Source organism: Pinus tabuliformis, chromosome 3_2, assembly GCF_031772625.1.
Source record: "Pinus tabuliformis cultivar Carrire ecotype Pingquan chromosome 3_2, CPIR1, whole genome shotgun sequence".
NCBI lineage: Eukaryota > Viridiplantae > Streptophyta > Pinopsida > Pinales > Pinaceae > Pinus > Pinus tabuliformis.
Genome location: NC_142302.1, coordinates 401,266,360 through 401,283,092, shown reverse-complemented (window position 1 = coordinate 401,283,092; position 16,733 = coordinate 401,266,360).

Here is a 16,733-nt window from a genome sequence, read left to right as displayed (position 1 = left end):
GGATAGAGCACCCAGCAAAAGATGTATTGATGAAGTGAAGATGACAAGGAACAGGATGTTCCCTCTCAGAATAAAGGTAGATTTGAAAAATAAAGAAGTAATAGCAGCAGTGACACAAGAGGCTTTTCAAAGCGTACCAAAGGATGAAAATTGGTTGTCGCACTTGAGATTTGGACATCTCAACTTTGGAGGTCTTAATTTTTTGAGTAGAAAAGGAATGGTAAGAGGATTACCATTGATAGAGAAACCAGACAGCCTTTATGAAGGTTGTATCTTGGGGAAACAACATAGAGAAAGTTTTCCATCAGGGAAAAGCATAAGGGTAAAGGCACCCTTAGAGATTGTCCACTCAGATTTATGTGGACCGATGCAAACCCCATCATTAGCAGGCAGCCAATATTTTCTAACATTCATTGATGATTTTACAAGAAAAACTTGGGTTTACTTTCTAAAGAACAAAAGTGAAGTGTTTGAAAAATTTCGAAATTTCAAAGCACTTGTGGAAAACCAAAGTGGGCTGCATATCAAAGTCTTAAGATGATCCGGATTTAAACAGGAACGCAACAAATTACAGAGATAACCATATACACAAAGATGCAGCGGAAATAATACTTCATTTCATTAATGGAAAATGCTGAAATATGCTTACAACCAGAAATAGAAATAAACCAGCTAGGGCGATGGTAGCTTATCTCTGAGAAGAGATGTGATGGCTACATGCCTCTGAACTGTCTTACAATGAGGCTCGGAGGCCTATTTATTGTTGAGAAACAATGGAAAACCCTTAACATTCCAAAACCTAACCCTAGGAGATGAACCGCCAAACTGTGGGCCCCGTTTGGGGGTAAATTGGTACATCAACTTCCCGGGGTCGTAACTTTGGCATATGATCTCCATTTGACGCGTACAATAGCTCATTAGAAAGATCTATCCGAGCAATATCATTGTTGAAACGAGAAACATCGGTCCATTCCATGGACCCATGTTGCCCATGGATTCCCCAAAAAACGTCGTTTAGGGCCTCAAAACGGCTCCGGAAGTTCAGGACCCGAAAAACTGCTAAAAATAGTAAGTTGTGCTACAATTAAGGAAACTGAAAATGCTGAGAAAGAAAATGGTGGGGGTCCAGGTGGACTTGGCAGGTGGCCACCAATATCCACCTGGATCATTCCTCCCCCCTTAGGAAGCAATGGTCCCCATTGCGTTGAGCTCCTCCATGAGATGAGGAAACTTCTGCTGAACTTGTTCCCTGGTGAGCCACTTGCCCTGCTGAAGGAGTTGGCCTGCTTTGACAACTCGATACAGTTGGATATTCTGTTGGCGAGTGTTCTTGATCTGTGTGTCCATGATCCGATCAGTTGCATCTTGTTCCATGCAATATGGATTTAATTCTGTGGGTTTGAGCTGTTCTGCAATGTCGGATGTGTCTAGCAATGGTGGAAAGTATGGCCGAAGGCGGTCCACATTGAACACTGGGTGCAGGCCAAGGAATGGGGGAATGCTGAGCTCAAATGCATTGTCTCCCATAGCCTTAGTAATGGTGTAAGGACCATATCGGAGTGGTCTCAATTTCCAATAGGCTCCAGTAAGGCGTTCCTTTTGCAAATGCAACCAGACTTTGTCGCCCACCTGAAACTTGTGTGGCACCCGGTGTTGATCATGTCGCTGCTTGTACTTGGCATTTGATTTCTCAAGAATGTCATGGACCTGCTGGAGAATATGTTGGATGCACTCAATGAAGCTGGTTGCCTTATCTGTTTCAGACTAGACATGAGCTGAATTCATGTGAGTAGCTGCAAGGGGCATGGCCACATCAATGGGGCATAGTGGCTGGAATCCCAAACCCACCTGAAACGGGCTATGGCCAGTGGAGCTGTGAAGAGCTCGGTTGTAGATGTGCTGAACATAGGGGAGGCTCTCGTCCCATGTGCGTGGATGCTTTGAGTTATACATGCGCAGAATGTGCACAATCATCCTGTTGACAACCTCTGTCTGGCCATCAGTTTGAGGATGGAAGGCTGTGGACTTCGTGAGTTTAGTGTCCAGCATTGACCAGAGACTGGACCAAAATGTGTTGAGAAACCGACTGTCCCGATCTGAGATGATAGACTATGGGATCCCAAAGTGCACCCACACTCGTTCAAAGAAGAGTTTAGCAGTGGCCTCTGCTGTGATATTCTTCTTGCAGGCCATCATAATGGCCATCTTCGAGAACCTGTCGACGACCACAAAAACACAGTCATTTCCATGCTTAGTGGAAGGAAGGCCTGACATGTAATCCATGGAGATGGATTCCCAAGGTCGACTAGGGGTAGGCAACGGGGTATAGAGGCCGTGCTTCTTAATGGTCGGTTTGGCAATGGCACAGGCAGTACATGATTGGATGTACTTCCCAACATCCTGTCGAAGATTCGGCCAATAGAAATAATTTTGCAGTACTGCCACTGTTTTCTCGACCCCGAAATGCCCAGCGGTCCGACTGTAGTGTGCTTCCCAAATCATCTTGGCACGCTCGCTTGAAGGAACACAAAGGTGACCGAGGTGGCATAATAGGGCATCCTGGAGGTGAAAATCTGCAACATGCTGACCCTCCAAGAGTGTCTGGTATGTGTGGCCGAATTCTGGGTCGCTTTTGTAGAGAAGTGGCCAATCAGAAGTCTCGTGCCCACAAGAGTTGATCACGGTGGTTAGCGCCATGATCGGTGGCCGACTGAGGCAATCTGCAACATTATTGGTGCTGCCCTTTTTATACTTGATATTCAAGTGAAACTGTTGCAGGTATGTAGACCACTTCTGATGGCGATCATTCTGCAATTTCCCTTGGGTCTGTATGAACTGCAGAGGTCGGTGGTCTGTGTGGATGACCGTTTCCTTCCCCAAAATGTAATGCTTCCATTGTTGGCAGGCCTGTACAATGGAATACATCTCTTTATCATAAGTGGGGTACTTCCGGACTGTGTCTGAAAGTGTTTCACTGTGATATGCCACCGGATGTCCATGTTGAGTAAGGACTGCCCCAATAGCATAGTCAGAGGCATCTGTCTCGACCTCAAATGGTTGTTGTAAATCTGGTAACGCGAGCACTGGTTCCGTGCAGAGGCGATCCTTCAACTCCCTGAATGCCTTATGTTGAGATTCAGACCAAAAGAATTTTGCTTTCGCCCCGCCCTTGGTGACTTGACTCAAGGGCCAAGAAATATGAGAAAACCCCAACACAAACCTGCAGTAGAATTTGGCAAGACCTAGAAAGCTGCGGAGCTCTGTTAGAGTGGTTGGAGAGCGCCAATCCCGAATGACTTGGATCTTGGCTGGGTCGACATGCACCCCCTGTTCATCAATGATGTATCCCAGATACTGAACCTGGGTCATGCCAAAAGTGCATTTCTCCAAATTGGCACATAGCTTGTGTTGCCGAAGTGTTTGGAGAACCTGTCGGATGTGGTGGAGGTGCTCTTCCCAACTCTGGCTGAAGATCAGAATGTCATCCAAGTATACTACTACAAAGGAGTTGGTGAATGGCCGCAAGATGTCATCCATTAGCCTCATAAAGGTTGCAGGAGCATTCGTCAATCCGAAAGGCATGACCAACCATTCGAAGAGGTCCTCCTTGGATTTGAAGGCAGTCTTCCACACATCGGAGGGTTCGATTGGTACCTGGTGATATCCTGACTTCAGATCAATCTTGCTGAAATATTTTGCCCCCTTTAGTTGGTCTAGGAGGTCATCAATCCGCGGGATCGGGTACCTATTACGGACAGTGATCTTGTTCAGCGCCTGATAGTCAAAACAGAGTCTCCACGTCCCATCTTTCTTCTGTACCAACACGATCGGGCTCCCACAAGGCGATGAACTCGGACAGATGTGACCTTTCTGCAGGAGCTCCTGAATCTGCCTCTTGATTTCATTGTTCTCCAGAACGGAGCGCCGATAAATTGGTCCATTGGGTAGCGGCGCACCTGGGGTCAGATCGATGGAGTGCTTGACTTGACAGTGCAGAGGAACCCCTGCCAGGGAGGTGAAGATGTCCTCGTACTCCTCCACAACCTTGTCCATCTGTAGTTGTCATGCAGAGGGACCCCGTTTGGAGGCCGCAGCCACTGTCTTCTTCTTTCCTTGAGGGCGTATCATCAGGAAAACAAATTTCCTAGTTTTGGAAATGATCTTACTGCATTGTTTTGCAGTAATCAAAGAGATGGCGGCAGGTGGTGCTACCTCTGGTATCCTGAACAACTTATTTCCCAATGTAATAATAACAGCACAGGGCCTTGATTCATACACAGCATGTCGCTTCCACAAGTATGGTTGTCCTAGTAATAAATCACAAACTTCAAGGGGAGCAATGTCACACAATACCTCATCCGTGAAGGGCTTGATGTTGTATGGAAGGCGACACTGCTGGCTCACGCGAAGATCTCGTCCTTGGTGAAGCCACCCAATGGTGTATGGTTGTGGATGTGCTGTGGTCGGTAAGCCCAACCGCTTCACGACCTCTGCCGAAATGAGGTTCTTTTGACTCCCGCTATCAACAATGAACTGTATCGGGGAGCCCTTTACCCACATCTGGGAGTGGAAGAGACGCTCCTCCTCCTCTGGATCTTTGCGGTAGCAACAGTGGCGCTGGGATCCGCATCAATGATCTGCTTCCCTTTTTCATACCCCTTATCGGGTTCTGACTCAGAGTCGGAACATGCATCTGATTCTGAAACCTTTAGCTCAGCCACCAGTGACTGCTTGGCCCGACACTCACTTGTGTTGTGAGTGGAGCTCTTATGGAACTCGCACCATTTTCCAGTGTCCTTTCTCGGCTTCGCGGCGCTGTTCTTTGCTTGCAGCTTCGGCTGGTTGTCTTGGGCTGTCCCGCCTTGGCTTTGTCCTTTGTTTTGTGGTTTAGGGGCACCTTTCCCCTGCTTTGGATTCGCAGATCCAAAGTCTCGCTTCTTTTATTTAAACTTCTCCTCGACCTTGACGGCATATCGGTATGCTGCGCCGAGCGAGGGGATGTTTAGGAATTGTATTTCTTCCTGGATGTACTTGTGCAGGTAGCCATGGTATTTGAGTATCAAATGTTGCTCCGAATCCTTGATACCCAACTTTGTGCGAAGGGTATGGAAAAGATTGGTGAACTCCGGCACGTCTTGGTCCCTTTCCTGTCGCAGCGTGGTCCACTTTATGTATTCATCCTCATAGCTTTCGACAGGGTAGTACTGCTCCTTGATGGCATCCCGGAACGAATCCCAGGTGGGTGCGGCTGAAAATAGTGAGCCAGTACTTTCATCCTTCTGCTCGCAGTAGGTTTCCCACCAGTCCTTGACGTGGGGGGCTGCTTTGAGAAGAGCAAAAACAATCTTTTCTCGACTCGAAAATTCATGAACAGAAAAATAACCCTCTAGCAGATTTAACCATTTATCTACGGCATATGCGTCTATCTGACCCTCGAATATGGGGATTTCAAAATTAACTTGTACCTTAAAGGGTGTGGTGTTTCCAGAGTAGCTGCTGGAAGCCGATGCATTGCTTCTGGGTAGCCGCTGAAGGATCTGGGCAAAGCTGTCCATCATCGCGTTCCGTTGTCGCTCGAGGGCTTCTTCGAGCAAGATTTTGATGGGATCTCCTGCCCCCTCGTCTTTCTTCTCGTCCGCCATGGGAGGCCGTAGGGATTTGCGAGGCTGGTCTTGCAAAGGTTCAACCAGTTCAAGCCCTAACTCCTTATATCCCGACCTTGTTGGGGACATGCAAAGAAAAACAGAGAAAAAGCAGACCGCTCTGATACCACTGATCCGGATTTAAACAGGAACGCAACAAATTATAGAGATAACCATATACACAAAGATGCAGCGGAAATAATACTTCATTTCATTAATGGAAAATACTGAAATATGCTTACAACCAGAAATAGAAATAAACTAGCTAGGGTGATGGTAGCTTATCTCTGAGAAGAGATGTGATGGCTACATGCCTCTGAACTGTCTTACAATGAGGCTCGAAGGCCTATTTATTGTTGAGAAACAATGGAAAACCCTTAACATTCCAAAACCTAACCCTAGGAGATGAACCGCCAAACTGTGGGCCCCGTTTGGGGGTAAATTGGTACATCAACTTCCCGGGGTCGTAACTTTGGCATATGATCTCCGTTTGACGCGTACAATAGCTCATTAGAAAGATCTATCCGAGCACTATCATTGTTGGAACGGGCAACATCGGTCCATTCCATGGACCCATGTTGCCCTTGGATTCCCCAAAAAACGTCGTTTAGGGCCTCAAAACGGCTCCTGAAGTTCAGGACCTGAAAAACTGCTAAAAATAGTAAGTTGTGCTACAATTAAGGAAACTGAAAATGCTGAGAAAGAAAATGGTGGGGCTCCAGGTGGACTTGGCAGGTGGCCACCAATATCCACCTGGATCATAAGAAATGATAGAGGAGGTGAGTATATCTTCAAATAATTTCTATGTTTTTGTAGAGAAAATGGAATTCACAAACAGTTTACCACTAGGTACACTCCGCAGCAAAATGGAGTAGCTGAAAGGAAGAATAGGACCATCATGGATATGGCAAGGAGTATGCTAAAGGCAAAGCATTTTCCAAATGATTATTAGGGTGAAGCTGTACACTGTGCAGTATATATTTTGAATATATGCCCAACAAAAGCAGTCATAAACAGAGTGCCGGAAGAAGCATGGAGTGGGAGAAAGCAAGGAGTCACCCACATGAAAGCTTTTTGTTGTGTGGCTTATGCACACATTCTAGATCAGCTAAGGAGGAAGTTGGAAAACAAAGGGGAGAAATGTATTTTCATTGGATACAGTGAAGAATCCAAAGCTTACAGGTTGTATATCCCATCTACCAAGAAATTTTTTGTGAGCAGAGATGTTCAATTCATTGAGGAGGAAGCTTGGGATGGAAGCATAGAGAAAACAGTGAATGTTAAAAACTGTTTGTCTCATGATGAAGATGATGAGGAGATGGTTGAAATACATCCCCAAACAGTAGCACCAACACTAGGACAACAAGTGACACCCTTGAGGAGAAATGAAAGTGCTTCTCCACGCACACCACAAGGAGGAAATTCAAGTGCTTCTTCAAGCACTTGCACACCAAATGAAAGAGGTAAGAAGTTCAGAAATTTAAGTGACATTTATGATGAAGGTATGAATTCTTTGTTTGCTTTATATTTTCATTTTGATGACCCTATTCATTTCGAAGATGCAATTAAGGATAGGAAATGGATAGAAGCTATGGATGAGGAGATCAATGCCATAGAAAGAAACAAGACATGGGATTTGGTTGAACTACCAAAAGGAAAAGAAGTCATTGGAGTTAAATGGGTCTACAAGACCAAGAGTAATGCTGAAGGCAAAATAGAAAGACACAAAGCAAGACTGGTTGTCAAAGGATACAAGCAGCAGTATGGGAGAGACTATGAGGAAACTTTTGCACCGGTTGCTAGAATGGAAACAGTGAGAGCAGTGCTGTCCATAACAACAAAAAATAAGTGGAAATTTTACCAAATGGATGTGAAGTCAGCATTCCTAAATGTAGTGTTAATGGAAGAGGTTTACATTGAACAACCTCTAGGCTATGAAAAGAAAGGCCAAGAACACAAAGTGTGCAGATTGAAGAAAGCTCTTTATGGGCTGAAGCAAGCGCCAAGAGCGTGGTACAGTAGGATAGATTCCTATCTACTGGAAAAAGGATTTGAAAAGTGTGAGGGAGAACCCACCCTCTACATCAAAGAAAGAGATGGTAAATTACTAATTGTTGTGTTATATGTTGATGATGTTATCTTCACAGGTAATGATGAATACCTTATTGAAAATTTCAAATCAGTCATGAAAGAAGAATTTGAAATGACTGACATGGGTTTGCTGAGATACTTCTTAGGAATAGAAGTAGATCAAAATGAAAATGGAATTTTTATTTCACAAGAAAAATATGTTAATGAAGTTTTGGAAGGATTCAATATGCAGGACAGTGTTAGCTACCTATACCAATAGGTTTCATATTTCATGATGGGCAAATAAAAATTCCAAATATGCTCTGCTTTGGTGATACAAAGATCCCATATTTCCAAGAGAAGACAATGTGTGTACATAAGCTTGACGTTGACTCAATTTTGATGGATGGTCCAACAGCCTAATCTGGATCATGCCATGATTCAATTTTCTGTTATAGAATAGAGAAGGAAGTCTGTCCAAACTGTTTAATCTTGGCAGACCACTAGTTAGGTAGAGAATTAAGGTTCCCAACTGCTTAATCTGGGGCCTTGGAAGCAATAAGGGTAGTTCTAGATAGAAAATCAAAAGAAAAAGCCAAAAGAAAAGAAAAGGCACATGAGGGTCTGCAAGTCTAAGTGCACCCTCCATGAAGAAACAAAAAATGCTAGGCAAGTAGATGGGTAGGTAGATGGGGTTGCAGAAATGTCATTCCTTTCAACTGAATTTAGCTGGTCTAACATAAAGGAAGCATCAATGGATAAGGGGAAGCTCTTCTTCCCCATCACTTTGCAGCAAAACAATGGAGCATTTCTAACTTCCTGTTTCCCCCCATTCACATTCATTGCTAACAATCCCTTTACCAGTTGTGTTCATGAAAGAATTCAAGGCTTTATGTTGGTTCTTGTTTCTCTAAAAGCCACATTTCTTGTCTAAAATTCTTTTCATTTTGATCTACTTCCTAAGCTAAGTTGTTTTCATATAAACTTAGCGTTATCACTCCTCATTCACCTTTTCCACTCATATTAACCCCTAACTTCTTATTATTTAAATCCCCTATGTTCCCCTTTTCCCTTACTATTATAAACACTATGGTGTATAAACCCCAAGCATTCTATAAATATCCCCCCCCCCTTGGCATTATAGCCATATGTCCAAAGTCAGGGATTAAATTGACCTCAGGTCAGTTTAACAGCCTAAGCATTACCCCTCTTTTCCCTTCAGAAATCATTTAAACCATTTTCCCCTTCATTTGCAAAAGAACCTTGTAAAAAACCCCATTTCCACCCCTAACCCACTTTATTTGCAAAAATACATCAAAACCCACTTTTCGGCTTTATCCAAAGTTTGGCGCAAATGCGCGTTTTTATAAAAAATACATTGAAAACCCATATTATCCGCCGAAGTCCTAAGTCCCGCCAGACACACATTTCAAAGAAAAATATTATTTTATTCCCGGCCCCTTCCGTATTGTCCTGGCACTTTAGCGATCCGTCGACCGTCGGATCCGGGTCTTTTCATCGGACGGCCCACATGCATATCGGGTCGGGCCCGACGTCCGTAAGATAGCACCCGAGAAACTGTCAGAGGGTGACGTCAGGCCTCTGCCACGCGTCGCGCCCACAATTTCTCGGGTCGCCTTCTGACAAAAACGCGGCCGTATCTAAGGCAGTCCGAGAAAATCCACTTACCGCTTATGGTTTTCTGCTGCTCACGTCACCTCCTCATCACTGCCACGTCGTGCTCGCGTCATGCCACATCGCCGCCGCGTCAGCGCCCCTGTCCGCCACTGCTCCGACCTGTCCGCCACCTCACCATCCCCGTGGACCACCCATAGGCCACCACGCCACCTGATGACATCATGCTGACGTCATCCGACCTTGACCCCACCTGATGACGTCATCCAAAAAAGCGCCAAAATCCCAAAAAGTCTATATTTTGGCCGAAAATCGTGTTTTTTGTCACTTTTGATAAAACAACTGTTACTCTGCTTTGCATGAATTTTACGACCAATCCATCGCCAACCTACTGAAATCGACCAGAAGACCGTTGGCGCGCCAATTCCACCTACATTCGTAACCATTGCCGACTGTTTACCAGGTATTTATCCCAGTCATTCCCTCTGCGCCTGGTTTTGTCCATAATTCTCCAAGAATAGCTTTAAAGAGTGAAAAAACACAGTATCTACCAGCAAATCCTGGTGGCTAGCCTCCATTTTCAATTGTTAAGTCGAAAACTCCCCTGCAGAACTTGCATTTAGCTAAATTTACCTAAAAACGCAATCTGTCCATGCATTCGTGGACTTAAAACTTGAACTGCTCTAATTCACCGTAAAGAGAGTTTTTCAGGCCTGACGTTTGCTCTGGCAGTCCTCTGTGCAGTATTTCAATTTCTGCTATTACAATTTACCCTCTGCTCCTTGCAATTCACCTCCCTATTGTAAAGATACCCCTCTGTGTTGCTCTGTTCACTCAAAACACTTCACATACAAATCAGAGGCCTTATTAGCCATGGAAGCACCAGTAGCCCTGAATATTCAACCTCTGAATGCCCCACAAAGAGAATTAGAATGGAAATCCCTGGGGGATAAGGATTATCAGATGATAGACTCATTTTCAATGAATTCCAAATTTAACATCCATCTGCTAAATGAGTTAAAGACCCAAAACCTCAGTGGAGTTGATATTTTAGGGATTTGGGACTCCAACTTGCCCATTTACAACCTCCCTCAAGTCAATGCCCTTCCAGACTTAATCCATAGATGCTGTGAATGCTATGATCCATGTCAGAGAGCTGTTCTCAATCCCTCAGGTGTAGTCTTGTTCCATATCACCCCTGAGGCCATAAATCAAATGCTCAACTTTCATTCTGTAAGACCATTGACTCCTCTCTCCATGCTAGATTTACTAAAGAAGGGAGGGAACTTGTCCAGTGCCCAGATCATCAAAATCAATCAGTTATTCATACAGCCAAGCTCTGAAACTGTGAGGACGCCTCCTATTGGAAATCCATACCTCAATGACTTGGGTAAAATGCTTGTAGATTTGATCAGCTATGTCTTGGGCTACAAGGGAACTGAGGATGTTGATGACACCATTATGGCTATGCTATCCATATTTTCTCCTGGAAAGCCTCCTGTTGTGCACTATGATTATGCTACATATATTGCAAACAAGATTCATGAGCAACTGATGAATCTAGAAAGGGAGAAGGTGTTTAGATACACCAGATACATATATCATCTGTTCTTATTTTATCAACCTGAAAGTTTCCCTATTCCTCTCAAGAAACTTGATGCCCAGGGAAATCCAAGGTCAGTTGTGTTTTGGACTTCAGTTTTCCATCACACCTCTTGCTCACCATACACATACAGTGAATTCATAGACCTTTTCATTCATCCAGCTTTGACCTTGTTGTATGGTGTTCCTCCTCCAAGATTGACTGATGAAATGCAAAGAATTCTTCATCTCTCTAAGGCCTACAGCATCGGTGATTGGTACTTTTACCAACACCACACAGTAATTAGAATATATGGCTGTGAGCTGGACCCTTACAGGCTGCCAAGATATGTCCCCATGAGACTATTTGCCTTGGAATATTTCAGGCAATTTGGAAATGCAGACCACATCCATTTCCATAGTAAAAACAAAAAAGTGCAGCTAAAGGTCAGGAACCAACTAGACCCTTTTCTTTACAACATAAGGGAGGAGGGATGGAAGGAAGCAGATGGCATGCTAGAGGCCCTCCGATTTGAAACTAGTTTCAAATGGATACCTTATGACCCTAATCATTTCATATCTCTCAGAAGGGTAAAACATAAACTGGGTGGCTATCCTCATGTCAGATTGCCTCATATTGAGAAATATGCCAATCAACTAAGTTGGAAAGAGGGCACCCTAGAAGAGCCAATGACTAGAGAGCAAATACTACAAAGAGAAGCAAAAAATATTGAGAAAGAGGCTGACTTGGAAACTTGTGGACAGGTTTCCTCTTCATATCAAAGGCAGCTTGGAGCAGCTGCATCATCTTCCACAACACATCAGCAAGCATCCAGAACTACTCATCAACTTCCAACAAAGGCGAAGAGAAATAGATGGAGCCAGAACAGCTAGCTCCTACAGAACAACAGCATGAAGTACAACAGCAAGAGGTACAACAGAAAAAACAGCAAGAACAAACATTAGAGGCCCCAATATTCGTAGGGCAGCAAGCACAGGACACTCTGCCTCCTAGGCAGGAGACTACAGTGGAGGCCTCGGTCCTCCAAACTCCACAAAATGAGGACAGAAATCGGAAGAGGGACAGAGAGACTCCCCTCACCACCTCCACAACTCACTGGGAGAAAAGGCATAGAATGAAGCCCCTCTCTGAGGAAGAAATGCCCATTGGGCAATCTTTAGGCATGGGCCCACCAAGTATGGAGGCATCTGCAAGTTCCTTTCAGCAGGAACATGAAAGAACAGTTGGAGGAGAAGTCAACTCCTCAAGCCACCAAAAGGGAGTTGTAGTAGGCATCAAACAACAATTTATTGATATCAAAAAGAGGAACGAGCCAATCAAGATACAACTCTACAATCACTTGTTAAAGATGGCTCCTACAAACCAGCAAAGATTGATGTCTGCCTATGATGTACATGAGGGCAAAATGGTAATGAGTCATTTCATGCCAACCATGTTGCAGCCCCAGTCAGCTGCAGACTACATAAGGACCAACCTTGAGGTCCTAGCCAAAGACATCCACCCTATGGATTAAATAGAATTGCACAAGAAAACGGGTGAGATGGTGTATGCCACTCTTGCAGACAAAACATTGGTAAATCTTAGGCTGAAAAATAGCCTAAATAACATAGCTGCCCAACTTGAGTTGGAAAAGGCTTCCTCCCAAGCAAAGGACAACTGAATCAAAGCATTGGAGGATATCATCATAGAGCTTGGGCATGATCCCAAGGACATTAAGGCTGTACAAGCGCCGCTGAAGCTAAGAGATGCAGATATGGCAGCGTTGAGGAAAATGATTAAAATCCCAGCAACTCTTCATCCCCAAACAGAAGAGGTTTCCCAGCTGAGACATGACCAAGATGCAGCAGCTATGCTGGTATCGTTATACAAACAGCTGATCCAGACACAGGAGAAATTGGGAGAATCAGAGGCTACACTGCAGGCAGCACTACAACAGAAGGAAGGAGGCCAAACTTCTCAGCCCCCTCCAGAGATAATCAATCTTGAGGAACCTCCTCAAACTATTGCTCCTCCCACAGAACAGACAGCACCCTCTACATCAACACCAACACCAACAACAGAGCAGGCTCCAAGCCTGGACATGCAGAAGCTGAAGAGTGAAATCCAAGCCCTGGAAGCCCAAATGGCAGAACTAAATGAGGCCAGGGAGAGTCTAGCTAAGCTAAATGAGAAATATGACAAGTCAAAACAAAGCATAGCTAAGAAAGGAAGAGAGATAAAGGCTCTCAAAGAGAAGATAAAGGAGGTGGAAAAAGAGCTCACCCTGGACAAAGTGGTGGCTCAGCTCAAGACATTTTTATGGGCCAACATTGGCCAATCAATCACAGGTCAGTGGCAATACATTGAGACCATTCATGAGCAAATAGAACTCATAGGAAAAGCACACAGAGAAATCCAGAGAGCAAGGGCATCTCTAGGCAACATGCCTGAGGTAGCCAATAGAATGATTAATGTGCTCAACAACCGTACAGGTCCTCAGCTGGCAGCAATGGGAATTCCCAGCAGAACTGAAACCATTTTGCTGATAAAGAGGGTCCTTACATTAAGAAGCCTGGTACAAACACTGGAAAGAAGAAGCCAGGACATGCAGACAGAAGTGAACAGGTTCATGGATAAATTTGCAGTACTACAAGGCAGAGGTCTTCCTGGCTTACTGAAGAGCGCAGGTAGGCTACTTTCGCATGAGAACTATGCAAAGAGGGTCAACACATTTGCTTGAAATCAGATCACTGTAACGCCAAGTACTTCAGAAGAAACAGGGCTAGCATCTGGGCAAAATCTCTATGATAGAGTAGAGAATTTATTTTTTATCATGAATGAGATCAAGCATTTTTTTGAAGTGCCTCCAAACTTCTACAAATATACAGAGGCAGATGAGACCTTGGATGCAATTTTGAGACATCAATTGCCCACACAAGAATGGTGGACCAAAATGATACAGATGATATTGTAATCAAAAGCCTTTCATCAAATTTTTTCATCAAAAGACATAAGTCATCACCTTCAGAAAAAGTGATGCACACAGTATGATTATAGAAGAATGGGCTGAGCCAACTCAGCAAACCCACTAGGCCACCAAGGCAGCACTGACAGTTATAGATGACAGGGCCGAAAAGGCTACAGCAGGACAAAGACATAAAGACACATCATTCAACATTTATAACAGAACGTTCAACCGACTCAGTGGCCTCCAAAGGTCAAAAAGCCTTCTGACAGTATTAAAGAGCATTCATTTTGTATTCATAGCAGTAATAACTTATTTATCTGCTATTTGTAAAGTTGGTGAACCTATTTATTTCTCAGATGACTCGACGGTTCAGATATTTTGCATGACCGATTGTATATAGTCCCCCTCACATAAGCTCTCAGAGGGTTGTTGATTTCTCTTCTAGAGTTCTTATGCTGTAAATTTTCAGAGTTCAATACAAAGGCTGATGAAATTTCCAAAGTTTGTGTTGTCTGACGCGTTGTAACGTGACTGCTGAATGCTACAGGATTCCTGCGTGTTTTCATGGCTCAATAAGTTCCCTTTAAACTTTCTTTATGTTCTTTTATTATTTCGTCATAACTCATCCATGTCCTATATTTCATAGTTAATGGCAGAGAAAAAGACTAATTCTAGGATTTATTCATAGAATACCCTGAATTCAATCTGTGCTATTATAAATGTTTTCTTCAGTTATGGTTACAAAGGTGTAATTCTTTATTGCTGCACCTCTACACTATATCTTTCACAGTGACTATTGTTTAGGAATTCAAATCTGCTCCTTTACAATATATCTCTTTCTCACACCCCAGCTTAGTGGAAAATTCTTAATTGCTTTTCACTGGTTAAACACACTTCATCCTTATAATTTCAAGTTTGTTTCATGGGATATTCAAATGGCCCTGCAGTTTCAGCAATCCCAACCTACCTCTCAAACAACCTGTAGCCACAGACTCCATTGCCCAATGGACTAACACTGTCTAAAGATTTCCACCTTAAGCACTGAAAGACATCACTCAACCAAAATATAAAACCAAACCCTGAACTCGTAACTAGCCTAAAATCTTCACAAAACAGAGACAAACCTTAAAGAGAGAGCCCTCTCTGATTACAGTTGGGCTAGAGACTGTAATCCAAAGCTTGGTTAGTGGTTACCCCGGCCGTATTCCCTTGGGAGTCAAAGGGAACAACCTGGGTGTTAACATAATTGGCGACTCCACTGGGGAACTCCTCAGGATTTTCTAATTTCTGTATATTTCTTAAAGCTGCTTCAGTGAATCTTCATGCTAGCATTAAGATATACACAGCCATTCCAAAATCTTGTCTGGCCCTTGTAGACACAAAAATATTCCAAAAACATACTCAAAAAACAAGTTCAGAAGCTGGCTCCCAAGAAGAATCCGTGATATACAAGGTCAAATCCTGACCCCAATCCACCAACTGTTTTTGAAAATCCTAATACAATCCCTAAAAACATTAGGAAGCAGCAAGGACATGAAACTCTTGCTGATTCGAGTCCTGAGACAGCTTACCCAAACCCTGTTCCAACTCCAATCAAGGTTCTATTTCGGTCTACCCCTAATTCCCCCAGTTCACCATCCACATCTCAAAGCCCTCCGTTCACACCTCCATCCACTGCACATATTCCCTTGACCAACACTCTAGTTTCTACCGTTCCCATTACCCCTGTTGTACCAGTCGTTCATGTTATCCCAGTTATCCCTGTCAATCCTATAAATCCTGCAAATATGGCTAATAGGTATGCTCCCCTGCAGTTGCCTGCTAATGCTGCAGCTCTACCTCAAGACTACCAATCCAAGATCTCATATTTTGACTCCACTGGCCCTTTCAGAGCAATTCAGCATGCCAAAAGGATGCAAGACCATTTTGAGAACTATGAAATAGATGATGACAGTGTGAGAATGAGAATCTTTGTTCAGAGCCTGACAGGGGATGTAAGAACTTGGTTTAGATCACTGGCTGTAAATACCATCACAACTTCTGATGAGCGTTATCAAGCCTTTACTAACAGATGGGAGAAAAAGAAATATCCCCTGCACATACTTGGTGAATATGATACAATCAAACGAGGTCCTCAAGAGACCGTTTTGGAGTATTGTGCAAGATTCAACAATGTATATAACACAATACCACAGAATTTAAGACCTCCTCCCGATTTAGCCTTGTACAAATTTCCTGATGGTTTTGACCCTGATATGGCATATCAGTTGAAGGAAAGAGCCCCTGAAACCCTTGAAGATGCCCAAAAGGTTGCTGTCATAGTAGAGGCTAACCTGATATCCAAAAGAAACAGGGCAAGATTGGAAAAGAGAACCACCTTCAAAGAAGAACCCTCAGCCTTTGATCAAAAACTGGATGCAATACTCACTAGTATGAAGAGATTGGGTGATAGAGTAGAATCAGTTGAGAGAAAGTCATCATGGGAAGCACCACAAAATAACCCTATCAGGAATCCCAATTTTAGGAGAAATCAAAACCCAAACGTTGGCAAGGCCAGTTCTGATCCAGACATAAGACCTCCTTTCCAGGAAAACTATACTGAGGCATCCACTTCGAATGAGAAAACAGATGACACCCACATTAACCTGATGGGCCTGAATGATGAGCAGCAAGTTTTTTTGAGTCAAGAAGATCATAAGGATGATGATATTCAGCAATTCCAAACCAGGTCAGGTGAGTCATTTGACTTTAAACAAGGCTATGACACAGCTGTTTATGAAGTTCATAAGCAATACAAGCTAAGAAGCAGAACTATAAATGTAACACAGCCTGAAAA